The sequence below is a fragment of the Myodes glareolus genome, chromosome 11, assembly GCF_982192425.1.
Source record: "Myodes glareolus chromosome 11, mMyoGla1.1, whole genome shotgun sequence".
Taxonomy (NCBI): Eukaryota; Metazoa; Chordata; class Mammalia; order Rodentia; family Cricetidae; genus Myodes; species Myodes glareolus.
In genome coordinates, this window is record NC_142036.1 from 65,615,346 (window position 1) to 65,627,314 (window position 11,969).

At 43.8% G+C, this 11,969-nt stretch overlaps 2 pseudogenes; one reads left to right on the forward strand and one right to left on the reverse strand.

The window, feature by feature from the left end:
• Window positions 1-5,128: 5,128 nt before the first annotated feature.
• Window positions 5,129-7,173, forward strand: LOC146892400 (RAD9, HUS1, RAD1-interacting nuclear orphan protein 1 pseudogene; annotated as a pseudogene).
• A 3,361-nt stretch (window positions 7,174-10,534) lies between these two features.
• Window positions 10,535-11,176, reverse strand: LOC125387676 (PRELI domain-containing protein 1, mitochondrial pseudogene; annotated as a pseudogene).
• Window positions 11,177-11,969: the final 793 nt, after the last annotated feature.

An 11,969-nucleotide genomic window follows, 5' to 3' on the forward strand; every position in this document is an offset into this window, starting at 1 on the left:
TATTTAATTATTATTTTTTCCTGTACTAGGGATTGAACCCAGAAATTCACACATGCTAGGCAAATACTCTTTCACGTTCCCAATCCTAGAGCAGTATTTGAAAAGATGCAAAAGGATGCAAAGGGAAAAGAGACAGCGGTTATTAATTATCCCAAATAGTACTTTGGATGATAACAGAAAGGAAACAACAACAACGAAACAAGCTTTGTTGCATCTGGCTAGATGGGGCGCTTCTGGCTTTAGTCAACTCAGTCATCACAGACAATAAATATCAGATCTGGCCTTTAGCATTTGCAAGGGGAATTTGACCTTTACATTTTAAAGGAAATGAGAAACAAAGAGATTACATAATTAAAAATCTGTTTCTGTCTCTTAAACGCAATTCAATTTAGGTCAGGAGCCAAGCATCTCCCTTTCCCTCTAATTGCTTTACCTTGGCTCCTGGTACCCTGCCCTTGTTTCTCCTGTGAATAGCTCATTAGTGTTGGGCCAGTGTTCCCATTGGGTGCACCATGCTAATGGTGGAAACAATAGAGGAAGCATTATGATCCAAGGCATGTTAATATTGAATCCGAAATAGAATAATGAACGAGGCTGTGCGCCTCCTACATGCCTGTTAGCAATAAACTCTCAACTGTGACTCATTTTCTATTTGACCTTCTTGGCTAACCACCATACAGAAAGACAGGATGAAAATCTCACCACTCATCATCTAGGGCTCTGAACTTGTCCCCTTTTCTCTGGCCCATCTTACCTTTATTGTTTGGGGAAAGCCCAAGCAGATAGGTTATATTAAAATATGCATGTGGACATTTGAATATCACAAAAAAAATCAAGACAAAATCAAGAAATTAACCACAAGTACAGACAATTCTGGGGAAATACGACAAAAATAAATGTGTGAGAACTAAGTACCAACAGACTAAAATTTTTGTTTTAGGGCAGGGAATACATTTACAAATTTCAATTATGCAGAATCTAGATTAAAAGAAAAATGTGAGAGGCTGGAGAGATGGCTTAGCAGTTGGGAGATCTTGTCGCTCTTATAGAGGCCTCAGTTCTATTCCCAGCACTCACAGGGTGGCTCACAACCATCTGAAACTCCTCTCCAGGATATCAGATGCCTTCTTCTGATCTCCATCTCTAGGCAGGTACATGGTGTACATACAAACATACAGGCAAAACACTCACGCAATAAAATAAATAAATCTAAGAAAACTCAAAAAACATGAAGGCAGAAAGGGGTTACTGAGGGTGTAGAAAAAGATAAGGGGGTACAGAATGATTTCATACTTTATGTATTTTCACATTTCTCCCGGTTAATAATACACGTCAGAAGCACAAGGTTATTTGTTATTTGTTATTTCATTCTTGTTGCTGGGTATGTATGAGGCATATGTGCGTGGTGTGTGAGTATGCATGTATGCAGGTATGTACACCCATGCATGCACACAGGGAACAAAGAAAGACATCAAGGGTCTTCTCTCACTCTCCACCTTCTTTTAAGACAAGGACAATCATTGAACCTGGAGCTAGGCTGGCAACTAGTAAACTCTAGCCATCGATCCTCCTGTCTTTGGCCCCACAACTCTGGGTTTACAGGCATGTGTAACCACTCATGGATTTTCATGAGAGCTCCAGAGGATTTGAAGTCAGGTCCTCATGTACCAGATTTTCATTGTCCATTCACCTCTTGATGGTTATACTGTCGGATTCTATTTTCTGGCTCTAGTGAAGAGAGTAGCAGTTAACATACATGTGCAAATGTCTCTATGCAAATGATGAGGTGCCGAGCTCTCTGTGTATGTAGCCAGGAGTAGAATTGCTGGGTCTTAGGTAGTTATATTTTTAATTTTTTGGCAAACCACGAAACTGGTTTTCATAATGGCTGTATTGATTAATTTGCACCCCCACCAGCGGTGAACAATGTTTCTACTTTTCCCATACCCTTCCCAACATGTGTTGTTGGATTTCTTTATGATTCGAGTGGTGTGGTGTCTCAACGTAGTTTTAATTTCAGGTTGCCTGAGAAGTAGGAATTTGAGCACATTTAAAAAGTAGCTATTGGCCATTTGTGTTTCTTCTTTAGAAAACTATCTGTTCAATTAATTAGCCAACTTGTTGATTGGCAGTTTTACTCCCTTCGCGTTGAATTTCCGAGGTTCGTTTTTATTAACAAATTCTGAATTGTCTGAAATGTAGTTGGCAAGGATTTTTTCTTCCATTCTGTGTGCTCCCCTGATATTTCCTTCTCCTGTGCAGCAATTTTAATTTTGTGTTCTCCCATCTGTTGATCCTGGGGGCTGGTTCCTGTGCTATTGAAGTTCTTTCTATTCAGAAAGCTTTTGCTAACCTCGATGTCTTGAAGTCTCTTTCACATGCTTTTGTCTTGGAGTTTCAGCATTTCGTGTTTTAAATTAAGGGCTTTGATGTCTTTTGAATTTATTTTTTCCACAAAGTGAAAGATATGAATCTAATTTTAGTCTTCTGTTGGTGAATATCCAGTTTTACCAGTACCGTTTGTTGAATTGGCTATCTTTCCCCTCCCTGTACTTTTATCAAAAATTAGACGAGTGCCTTAGTTAGGTTTCTCTTGTGTTAAACACCATGACCACAATCACCTTGGCTAGGAGAGGCTCTATCTCAGCTGATAGTTTCTCGTTGAGTCCATCACTGTGGGAAGTCAGGGCAGGAACTCACACAGGGCAGGAACTTGGAGGCAGGAGCTGATGCAGAGGCCATGGAGGGATACTGCTTAGTGTTTGCTCCCAATTTCTTGCTCAGTCTGAATTATGATGGCTCTGAGGAGTACTAGCCCATGGCTGATACCACCCACAGTGAACTGGCCCTACCACCTCAAGATCAACTATCAATCAACAAAATGTAGCACAGGCTTGCTCAGAGGCCAGTCTGTTGTGCGTACTTTCTCAACTGAAGTTCTTCTTCCTAAATGACTCTAATTTGTGTCAGGTTGACATAGCACCAGCTAGCACAATGACCATAGCTTTGTTGGTTTGTTTCTGGGTCCACTGTTCTGCTCCATCTGGCTAGTTGTCTGTTTTTATGGCAGCACCAGTTTTTTTTTTAAATCACTATATCTCCAAAATTACCTTGAATTTGGATGTTGTGATACCTCCATCTACGTCCTTACTTCCTAGGATTGCTTTGGTTCTTCATTTTCTTTCCTGGTTCCAGGACTAGAACAGGATGTTGTAAATTAAACAAAATAAGGGTCCCTCACCTGAGTCTGTTGGAAAAGAAAAATACTTCTGAATAGGGTGAGAGGAACTATAATTATGTTATGTGTTAATTTGCATCTCATCTTCCAGGCAGTTCGTGCAGGATAGGAAAAAACAATGAGAATTTCATAATGTTCATAATATTTCAGGAGAATAACTCACATGTGTCAGCCAGATAGAATTCACAGGGTGATGGTGTTAGCACACAGGCACCGTCTCTGTTGTTGGCGGTGTTATTCTTTACTCTTTTGGCTTTTCGGGGGAGGTTTTGCTTTGGGAGGGCTGATAACTCAGCTCCCAGATAAACCACACACAGAGTCTTATTCTTACTTATGAATATCCAGTCTGAGTTTGGCTTGTTTCTAGCTAACTTTTCTTAACTTAAATTATCCCATCTACCTTTTGTCTCTGAGCTTTTATCTTTCTCTGTTCCTAGATACCTTTCTTTTCTTTTCACTCCATGATTTATTGTTTTGCTGGGTAGCTGGCCCCTTAACTCCTCTCCTTTTCTCACTCCTAGATCTCCCCTTCTATTTACTCTCTCTGACGGCCAGCCCTTCTATCCTTTCTCCTGCCTCCCTTTTGGTCATTCAGCTCTTTATTAGAACATCAGGTGTTTTAGACAGGCAACGTAACACAGCTTCACAGAGTTAAACAAATGCAACATAAAAGAATGCAACACCATTGCATCTTGTTTAAAGACGCAACCATTGCATCATTAAACAAATATTCCACAGTATAAACAAATGTAACACACCTTAAAATAATATTCCACAACAGTGTCTGTTTCAGTTTGTGTGCATTCTGCATGTTCTTATGCAAAGGAAACACGAGGTTGTAGAGATAGGATCCTCCTTGAATGAAGGGCTAACCCAGGCTCTTTTTTAAAAATCAGATTGCTGGCCTGAATGTGCTGTTCCTAGTGGAACTTGATTTTCCTTTATGAGAGACTGATTCTGATGTTTTGGGGTAAGGCAGTGATCTATATGCTAGCAAGCACCTCAGTGACTCTCTTAAGACCAAAGGGTTTGGGAGGGGGTGCTCTGCTGGAGAGGAAGGTTTGAATCAAACTGATCTGAATACGGGGAAGGTAGTTTCCAGCTAGGTAAGTTTGGCTTCCTTCCTTCCTTCCTTCCTTCCTTCCTTCCTTCCTTCCTTCCTTCCTTCCTTCCTTCCTTCCTTCCTTTTTCCTTCCTCAAGTTCTCTTCCTCCCTCCCTCCCTCTTTCCCTCCCTCCCTCCGTCCCACCGTCCCTCTGTCCCTCCCTCCCTCCCTTCTTCTCCACATTCCACCAAACACAGCACCAGGAAAGAGCCCAGGTTCTTACTCTTCCTAGACAAGCACTGTACCACTGAGCTACGTCCATGAATTAAACACAACCACTCCGCATTTCAGTTTCCTCATTTGGAAGACGCCTAACACTAAGTTTACGCCCTGCGCCCTTGGCTTGGTCTGAACCGAGCTACGTTTGTAGCTGATATTCGGGAATTCTTCTAGTGAAGTGGTGTCGTCACAGCGCTCGATCTGGGCTTTTAACCATCAGTCTCAGGCTCGTGAAGCCCTTGATGACCCTTCCCATTTTCCAGGCTGGCTGAACAGAGGCTCACTTCCCATTACGCTGAAGACACTCTTGGAATGGATTTATTATTCTTCCTAATTTTTGTCTTCAATTAGAAGCAAACGTGACTTCATTATGACTTGAGGGGGAAAAGGCCAAGAGCTGCACTCCTGGCCAGTGTTTTTAAGACTTAGGTAAGGTTTCTCAATCTTTTAAAGTGTTGCTAATTTTTGTTACCCTCCATAGTAATCAACAATAAAAACCTTAAGATAAAGGTTTTATGAAAAATCTGCACACAAGATGTGGGGAGCAGGGGGAGGTCCTAACCCGACATGGAGGCTCCCAGCGTCCTTTATGTGGGCTCATTGCTTCATTGCAGCTTGTGATATGGAGTTTTCTGAAGTCTCTCACACATAGACTCTAGGAGAGAAGGAAGCATACATGGGTTGTTCCTTGTGGGATTCCCAGGGCCTAGTGCACAGTTTGGGCATGTCCCTAGGAATATCCCCTTCCTTCCTTTCTCCTTTAAGTTTTTAAAAATATGGCAGGAACACCTAACCTCAGCACATTTTCCCCTCATTGGGAATGGCATAGAATTCTTCATGTAGTCTACAATAAATTACTTAATATCTCCCCAGCTGACCTCTCCTCCACTTCTTCCCGTCCTTTCTCCTCGAGTCAGGCTCCCATGTCAGCCAGGTTGGCTATGAACTTTCAGTGTGGGAAGGATGATTTTAACTTCTGGTCCACCTGCCATGGTCTCCCAAGTGTTGGGGCGATGGGCGTGCATCACTAGTGGAAACCACACCTGGAAGAGTGTGTATGTGTGTGTGTGTGCTTGTTGTTACCGGCTCTCACGTAGCTCACGCAGGCTATCTTCATGCTTACTGTGCCCTTGCACTTCTGATCTCCCCGTCTTTACCTTGAAGGTGCTAGGATCACAGTGTGCACCATCATGGCTACCTTTATGTGCTGTGTGTGTGTGTGGGGGGGGTGAGGCTCAAACCAGGGTCCTGTGCGAGCTAGGCAGGCGCTCCACCAATGGAGCTGCGTCCCACAACCCCAGCTCCCGGCACTGAAATGTTACTATGTTCAACTGGGAAATCCCGCCCCCCCCCCCGGAAATCCCGCCTCCCCACCTCCCCCGTGCTGAGGATTGAACCCAGCTCCTTGTACAGGCTAGTAAACTCCTTCACGAATCTACACCATCACTCCTTCTTCTTTTAATTTTACCTTAAGGGCATGATTCTGAGCTTTAATACTAAATATTGCACCTAAATTTTTGCGAGCTAATGCAAGACTCATTATTAAATGGTTGTGGTGATGAAATTAATTTGTTTAAAGTCGAGACATTATGTTTATCTAATAATAATATATCAATAACAAACAAATATATTTATATGTATTAATATCATGAGGTAGGTTCACATTATTTCTAAAGTAAGATCCTCAGGGTCACACTCCATCTTTTGTTTTTTTTTTTTTTTTGTTTGTTTCTTTCTTTTTTTGAGACAAGGTTTCTCTGAGTAGCAGCCCTGGCTGTCCTGGAACTTGCTCTGTAGACCAGGTTGGTCTTGAACTCACAGAAATTCGCCTTTCTCTGCCCCCTGAGTGCTGGGACCAAAGGTGTGCACAGCCATTGATGAGCTGGTCAAACCCCGATTTTAAAAACTATAATTTCAGCCTTTTTCTGCTTTCTGATGATGTGATGGGAACACAATAAGCTTCTTTCAAGTTCCTGCTGCCATGACTTCCCCAACATAAAGAACTGTATCTCGGAACTCTTTTGTTTCTTCTCTCCAGGCATGGTTTGCAGCTGGAGCCTGACCCAGACCAGGAACGCAACTTGTCACGTTTATTTACCTATAGTCGTCCTGCAAGGAGACTGCACATTTCCAGAAAGCCCCGCTGCTATTTCACCAACAGCCACTGGAGGGCCTCAGACACCATTTTGAATCTCTCCTGCCTCTTATGAACTACACTCTACAGGCGCCCTGCAAGCTGGGGCAGGATCCCTTCCCGGTTATCACCTCAGCTTGATGCAGCCGCTCCAAACTGGTTTCCAGCACTCTGGAAACATCGTCACCCAGACTAGGCAAGACCCTTACCTAGAAAATCTCTCTGCAAGTTTCCACGGCTAACCCACGGGAGTTCAGTCTTCTAGTCAGACACTGGCTATATCCTTAAACAGAGAGGCAGCCCAGTCACTCAGAAAAAGACCTTCCCAGGAAGGCTTTGGTTACTGCTCAGTCCCCAGAGCAGAGGGGAGCTGTCAGTACAAGCACTTCCAAGTTCACCTCATGTGTTCATGGCCCCTGATATCCAGACCCCATGGTCATCTGTGAGAGAAGATGGCATTGTTAATCCCACCCAATGAGAATAAGACCACTACCACAGTTTAAAGTCAAATTTGAAACAAGCTTTAATTAAATACTGGTCAGGTGGATGGGTTCATCTCTGGTTTCCCTGAAAATAATAGCCCGGAATCAAGTTTTGCCATAGTTTAAGTATTTTCCATCAGATCCAATCAGGTACAAGCATACAGACTGACGTATTTCCTACCTGTGAACCTCCTACCCACATGTGATCAAGCACATCCAAACAAACTCGTTTAGGGAGGTGAAAACACGTGGCTTGTTATCTCCCTTAAACAGCAGCCTCCAGCAGTTTAGGAACTGTCTGTCCTTGGGCAAGGGGCTTGCAGATCAGAGGCGTCAGGGATCACGGATCTCTTAGGTACAGTCATTAAAAATTAAAATGTAACTTTGGTTCTCTCATTACATCTCCAGATTAGAGGGAAAATAGTCTTCTAGGCTGAATCTAGGCCCTGGAACTCAGAAAAGCCCAGAGCCTGGGCCTGTTCTGGTTAAGGGCACCCTGAGAAACATGGGATGAAGGTCAAATGGAGAGGGAAGAAGGCAGCTTTTCGCTCTCCTTAAGGAGAGAGAGAGAGAGAGAGAGAGAGAGAGAGAGAGAGAGAGAGAGAGAGAGAGAGAGAACTGGCAGGAGCCAGTCCTTTGTGAAGATCTGACTGGATTTCACAGACATCAACTTCATCTCAACAACTGTGGACTGTCACCGAGGTTTTAAAGTCACTTTTTTGGCTCAGATGCATATATGGAAAGAATAAATTAGAGTTAGGACAAAAACGAAAAAGATTTACCTAGACCTCAGAAGTTGTAAGGGAATTCATTCTAGATTTGCTTTGTAAGACACCTAGTATCACGGTTGAATTTAGTGTGATGAACTGTCAAGTGTTTTTCTTGTGTTATCATATATTTATAATGTTTGTAAATAAATGGCTGCCTCCCCCAATATATAATTTCAGTAATCACATATTGTAATTACTGTAAATGTAACTGTTCCAGTCAAGCCAAATCTAGTGCTTATTTATGTTCTCATTTTGTCTCAAGATGGATGTTTTTTTAAACACTCCAAAGAATTACATTATATTAAAAAAACCATATATTTTTTTTGTTGCAAAAGCATCAAAAGGACAGAACATATATCTTAGTGAAGAAAATGGTTTAACTCAGGCACCTTTGTCAGAGGATATTAGAGACTTTAAAGAGAGCTTTCAAAATGGAATAAAGTCTAATTTATTTTAAAGGTCATAGCAATACCGCTGTTCTTCAAAGAAATTTAGATTTATTTGTGTGTGTGTGTGTGCGTGTGTGTGTTTGCATGTGTGTATATGTGTGTGTACGTGTGTGCATGTGTGTATGTGTATGTATGTGTGTATGTATGTGTGTATGCGTATGTGTGTGTGTATGTGTGTTTTACCTGGGGCATCAGATCTCCTGGAGTTACAAACAGTTGGAAACCACCATGTGGGGGCTGGGAACTAAACCCAGGTCCTCTTCAAGCAGAACACTTGCTCTTAACCATGAAGCCTGCTGTCCAGTTCACTATGATTGGTCTTACCTGCCATCTACACTCTATTTCTCTGAAGTTTATACTGTCAGCCCCACTGAAACATGCCTGTGAGCTGTATTTGCCCTCTGGAAATCTGAGTCTCTTATGCTGGCAATCGCCTACATAGTCACCACATAATAGGCAGTTGTCACTGTTTCCCTTGGAAATAAACACGGGTTCATTTTCTCAATCAGAAGCAGGCTTTATCACAAGACACAATGACATAAGGTAAAAATGCAAAAAATTGTGCAGTTGTGGGGGTTAATTTTTAAAGATTAGTAGTTTGGGCCGAATTAAAAATAAATTAAACACTAAAATACTGAGTCCTTACGCGATGGAATGGATTCGGATCCGCAGAGGCTCAGTTGGCTGCGCACTGCTGGGAGGCCGGAGGCAAAGGTGCTCGTGACTGGCATGTGTCTGAATCACTCACTTATCCCCTCTTTTTATTTTTTATCTTTTTTTTACTATTAATTATTTTTTTCATTTATTTTACATCCCGACTACAGTTTTCCCTCCCTCCTCTCCTCCTGCCCCCCCACCTCCTCTTTATCTCGCGCTTCCTCCATTTTCTGTGTTGTCTGACATCTTAAAGAACTCTTCTTTGAGCTCATTAAATAGGAAGTTTCCAAATTAGCCCCAGGACACTCATGACAACAAAAGATGTTGCTGTGTGGTCCCATTAGTATCTATACCGACTTTATCCACTCAGGATGAGGTTGTCCGGAGGCTAGAGGAAACTGGCGTTGCTTATTCGCTGGATCGAGTCTGAGGGCGATGTCTAGCGATGTTCAAGACTGAGGGCCATGGTGTCCAGTGACGTTCAGGGGCATGACAGGAAAACAGTCAGGTGGAGTGAGGGAGATGTTGGGACCTGTCAGGAGAGTCTCTGTCCCCTCCTCCTTCCCTCTTTAGTGCATTGGACCTATATGGTGGTGCCTGGGTAGCATCTTATCACCTGGTGGGATTCTCTTAATGGTTTTCTAAATTTTCTTTCTTTCTTTTCTGCTCTGGGGTCAATCAAATCAAGCATTATAAAGCACCTGTCATTAGCTAAATATTTTTCTATGCAATTGGGACGTATCAGAGAATAATAAGGAGCCCTGCCCTCAGGGACCGTATGTACTGTCGCTTGTTTGTTACTACCTTGCTCATGTACGACTTGTGACCTTTGGAAAGTCGCTGAACCCCTGTGCACCTGTCATCAGCTGCCCAATGGGGTTGAGGTCAGGATCTGAGTGGACACCGAGCCTGGTGTGCCACAGACGAGGAACAAGATTCCCACCCACCATCCAGGCAGCAGAAAGGGCTGAAAGTGGACTCAATTTGTTTCTGTGGATGTATTTACTTAATTATTCATAGGCACGTATATATGTGCGCTATGTGCATGCCAAGTGCCGTTGAAGATGGTGCCAGAGAGGGCTTTGGAATCCCAGAGCTGGAGTTACAGATGGTTGCAAGCTGCCATGTGGTTGCTGGGAACTAAACGCGGGTTCTCTGAAGGAGCGGCGAGTGCTCTTCAACACGGAGCCAATCCTTCAGATCTGGAAGTGGGCTTTTTTTTTTTTATATTTATTTCTTTACTTATTATGTATACAATATTCTGTCTGCGGACCAGAAAAGGGCACCAGACCTCATTACAGATGGTTGTGAGCCACCATGTGGTTGCCAGGAATTGAACTCAGGACCTTTGGAAGAGCAGGCAATGCTCTTAACCGCTGAGCCATCTCTCCAGCCCCTGGAAGTGGGCTTTTAATGATAAAATCCAATGGGGAGAAGGGGGAGGGCGCAGAGTCGCACTGACCCGTGGGATGTGCGCACTGTTACTGCTGCTCTTGCTGCTTGGTGGTAGCCCTGTGGGCCAGGTTCTTGGCCTCTTCTGCAGTTGCCAGTTTCCTTTCCTTTGTTTTCTTTCTCTTTGGCCTCTTCTGTTGTCTCAACAAGTGTATTAAAGCAATCCCTACCTTGTAGCTTTGCCAAGATGTACTCAAAACCCTTCATTGTCTTGATCACAATTTCTTTTGAAGTGGTCAAGACCAAATTCCTGGACAGCTCTGGAGATGCCAAAAAAGCTAGAGGAGACCAAGGCTTCCTGTGGGTTGCGATTCAGCAGCTGTTTTCAGAGCTCACAGGGAAAATATCGTTTCTTTATACCATCAGATGGGTGTGGTTGATGTTCCCGGTGAAGGTGGTCATGTGATTCTGTGGTCCCCCAATAGAGTCCTCCAGAATGTACACCAAGCGAGCAACACTGGCAGGAACAGTTCCTCTGCCCAATGTGCCACCCTGTTTGTCTTGGTCAAGAATCTGGGACGGAAGGTTCCAGTCAGGGGTCACCTCCCCGTGCACTGCGTGTCCAGTTAAGCTCTGTTTGCTATAGGGATTCAGGTGCCATTGCCACGCGGCAGTGAACACATAGTCCCACACACTTAGAGCACGTTCTGACCCAGGAACTACTCCACCATCACTGTGGCCTGGGGAGGTTTAGCACCAGCACAGCATCAGGGTGCAGCGCCAGGGGGAACAGGGTTTGCTGACTGTCGGCCAGGCTCGCACCACAGCCTCTGCTGGTCTAGGCACAAGTTGCCGCCCTGGCCATAGGGACTACAGGGCTGTGAATTTTCTTTAACTGTATATTATCTATTCTGTAGCATAGGTAGTTATTTTGATATAACACTTAGAAAAAAGCGGAACTTGACAGCGTACAGTCACTCTTCTGCGGGTGTGATACGATATTATGACTTTCCAAAGCAGCTCACAGAAGAATTTTATTTGGCTTACAGTTCCAGAAGAGTCCATCATGGTGGGTAGGGGTGGCAGCAAGTGTCAGACAGGAGTGGGAAGCAGAGAGGTCGTGTCCTTAACCACAAACAGGGAGCAGAGGAAGAGAGGACTGAAAGCAGGGAGGGTTATCAACTCTGGAAGCCCATTTCCAGTGCCGCTCTGTCTCAGACAGCACCCCTACCCAGGGACCGAGTGTTCCAGAGCCTGAGCCTACGGGGGACAGTTCTCATTCATATCACCACAGTCAGAATAAAAGCGGAGTTGCTGGGTCAGCCCTAATTGAAAACTGTTAACGAAGCCCAGAGGTTATGAAGGAAGGTCTCCTATACATGGGCACTTACAGGAAAAGTCTTCAGGAGCCACACACACTTGTGCCAAGGACCCCACAACCTCATACAAACAGTACTTCCACAAGACATAGACTCAGCAACCTCAATCTCAGACTAAAGTTACTTTTAGCATTAGTTACCTTGG